Source organism: Acyrthosiphon pisum, chromosome A2 (assembly GCF_005508785.2).
Source record: "Acyrthosiphon pisum isolate AL4f chromosome A2, pea_aphid_22Mar2018_4r6ur, whole genome shotgun sequence".
In the NCBI taxonomy this organism is placed as follows: Eukaryota; Metazoa; Arthropoda; class Insecta; order Hemiptera; family Aphididae; genus Acyrthosiphon; species Acyrthosiphon pisum.
Window position 1 is genome coordinate 113239457 of NC_042495.1, and position 3054 is coordinate 113242510.

Consider the following 3054-nt stretch of genomic DNA (forward strand, 5'->3'; position numbering starts at 1 on the left):
TAATTAAATTTCCACTATGAAATCATTGTTACCTGAAAAAAATTTAAATTTACAAATAATATTTGTTATGACTTAAGAAGATTATTAATTGAAGACTATATATATATATATATATTTCTATTTACTATATAGTTTATACTAGGGATCAGCATGGGCCGTTTTTTTTCGGCCCGATCCGGTCCAAAGGTTAAACATAAATTGTCGACGTCCAGGCCCGGTCCTTTTGTAATTTTTTTTCTAAGTCCAACCCAACCAGGCCCGTTTGTAAATAAAAATATACATCTAAACTATAAAAATAGTATTAGGTATTGGTTTTTACCAGTGATATATTTATAAATATCATACAGTCTGGTATTGTATCATAATTGTCAGTTGCAGCGTGCAGCAACCCACGTCGTTCGGTTTTCTTCTTCGGCGGAAGAAACGACGCAGCACACACCCACACACACACTTACGTGTTATATTATATACATGTGTGGCGTACGAGTGTGTGTGTGTGTGTGTGTGTGTGTGTGTGTGGAGGGGGAAATCCAGACAAAACCGAATCTTGTTATTATATACACTCGTTGGGGTGGGTGGTTGCAGTGTAATGAAATTATATTATTATCCGGGTGTTGTTATGATACAATTATTATTATTAATTTAGATAACCTAGTTCACATAATGTTACGAATTAAATTAATAAGTTTTATTTTTGACCAACTCGGCCCAATGAATAATATTACGATCCCACCCATAGGCGCACATTGGGTGTGAATTTAGGGGGTGCTGGAATAGTTTATGTTACAGAGGTCCGTGGGGGGCTTTTTTCCCCCACACCCTCCTTAATCCTAATACTATAAATAACTGCATTACATTAGTTTTAAATTTTTGATTAGAATGGGGTAACTTTGATTTCGCGGGGTTACTTTTATACCCATATATTTTGATTCACCAGAGTAACATGATGATTAAATTTTATTTTCATAAAATGGGGTTACTTTGATATCACATTAAGAAATATAGGTATCAAAGTTGTCCATTGTGTAAGTTTGATAGCATATTAAAAAGATTGATATCTCAAAAGATAACTTTAGAAATTTAAAAATAACTAATATTTAATTTTGGGAGTTTTATCGTTAATACTATAGAGACTATCCATAAAATAAAAAGTTAAATTGTCATAAAATAGTAAAAAATTATCAAAGTTACCCCATTGTACTGTACTACTTTTATTTTTAAACTATGAGAACTTTATTCGTATTTGTGATATCGAAAAATTAAAAACAATGTTTGCTAGCCTATGTTCTCTTCTTCCTAATAGAAACATTTGGTTGCATAACTTGAACTATAACTATATCTAGCCATATAGTGGTTCTTATCCACGCAAAACCAATTTTACTATGTTTTACATTTGTAAAACGGAGACCACACATGCGTGTGTGGCATCCTCTTAATAATATATGTCATTCAGAATTTATACAATTCAGCGTAGCCCGCAGATTAAATAAATATATTAGTAAAAACCAAGTAATAACCAAAGTTATAAATAGAAGATTTCGTAACCAACCGTAATCCGTAAGATAATATAATTTTCTATAGTAATATGATTGCTGCATATTGACAAAAGCTGAAACACTGAAATGTGCATTCACACAATACTGTTGTTTTAATCGTGAATTCGTGAACAGTTGTCATTATTTGGTATGGAAAAAACAAATCCGAACCAATAAACCACAATAATTTAAAAATGATTGGTGAAATACTGAAATAAATTGGGGGTGCTAGTTTGAAACGTGGGGGCGCTAAGCACATAAGCGTGCGCACTGCGCAGGTCTTCTTGGCAGGGGAGGCAATACCTTAGCTAAGAAGATCTAGACTCTAAACACCGCTCCCTATTTTTTCCCAGCTTGATATAAGGTAACGGTAATTTAAATAAATCCTCACACAAAATCAAGTATATGGCTCTATTAAGCCGTGATATTTTTCAATACGGTTAAGAGTTAGGTTAAACATAAAATTACCAAAAGAGTTTTCAATAAGTCCTTTTCAATAGTATCTTTGACAATCAAGAAGACACAATAAAAAAATATTAAGAATATATAATTAAAAAAAGGTGGGCAAGTGGGTATCCCTCTTCTCTACAGTAAATTACAAGTGGGTCACCGTATTGGATGGTGTTAAATTTGAATTTCCACTAAATAAGAAAATCGCTACAAGAGAAATCAAGTGAATATCCAATGTTGTAAAAATATGAACTTCAAACGCTCATAGAAATTTAATTTGATTTGTTTGTAGACATTTTGTTTTTTTGATAAAGGTAGAAAAACTTATAAGGAATCTTGTATTACATTTTAAAATCTTATTATTCGAATAGAAAATTTTTTATGAATTTCTAACTCAAAATATTTTTTACATTTTCGTAAATTTTCCGTATTTTGTAAATATTTGAACTTAAAATACTTATATAAAAAAAAATTGTGACTATGGACTTTTAATATTTTTCATCTGTCTTTGAAACATTATATTATGAGCCTTCTATTAAATTATTAAATAAAAACCTAAAAAAATTGAAGATGTCCGTAAACAGCTCAAAATAAGTCAAAATATTTTGAAAATGCTGTGGTGAATAGAAAATGCTAATATAAACATTCAATCAACATTTCATATATCTACAGTAATTTGTTTTAGAGTAACACCAAAAACCAAAAACGAATTTGTCCTAAATAGATTTTGCGTATGAATTCCTGTTTTTTCATAATTTTTCTTTTGTTTTTCACGGCGCCTTTGAAAACTACTGGAAAACATTTGACCTCTCATAGTACCAACTAGATTCACTTTCCTATCAGAAAAGATTTTGTTGAAGAAAATTCAAGCACTTTTATTGTCCCAAAAGGTGATGACAGACCAAAAAAAAAAAATAAAAAAATACACATCATTGTGAAACTAATACATTCATCCCTTCGATCACAATCTAAAATTAATAAATAAAAAAACATAATTCGAACAACTTTTAAAATAGGTAATATGTTTTATTTGGAATTTCCATAGGTCGTTTAGCCGAAATATGTAAAA

General features: G+C 30.3%; 1 protein-coding gene across 1 annotated transcript in view; it reads right to left on the reverse strand.

Annotated features, from left to right (window-relative positions):
- The window catches only part of LOC100571522 (cubilin), a 31270-nt gene that overhangs the window by 11161 nt on the left and 17055 nt on the right, over positions 1–3054 (reverse strand). The gene's annotated exons all lie outside the window — the stretch shown is intronic.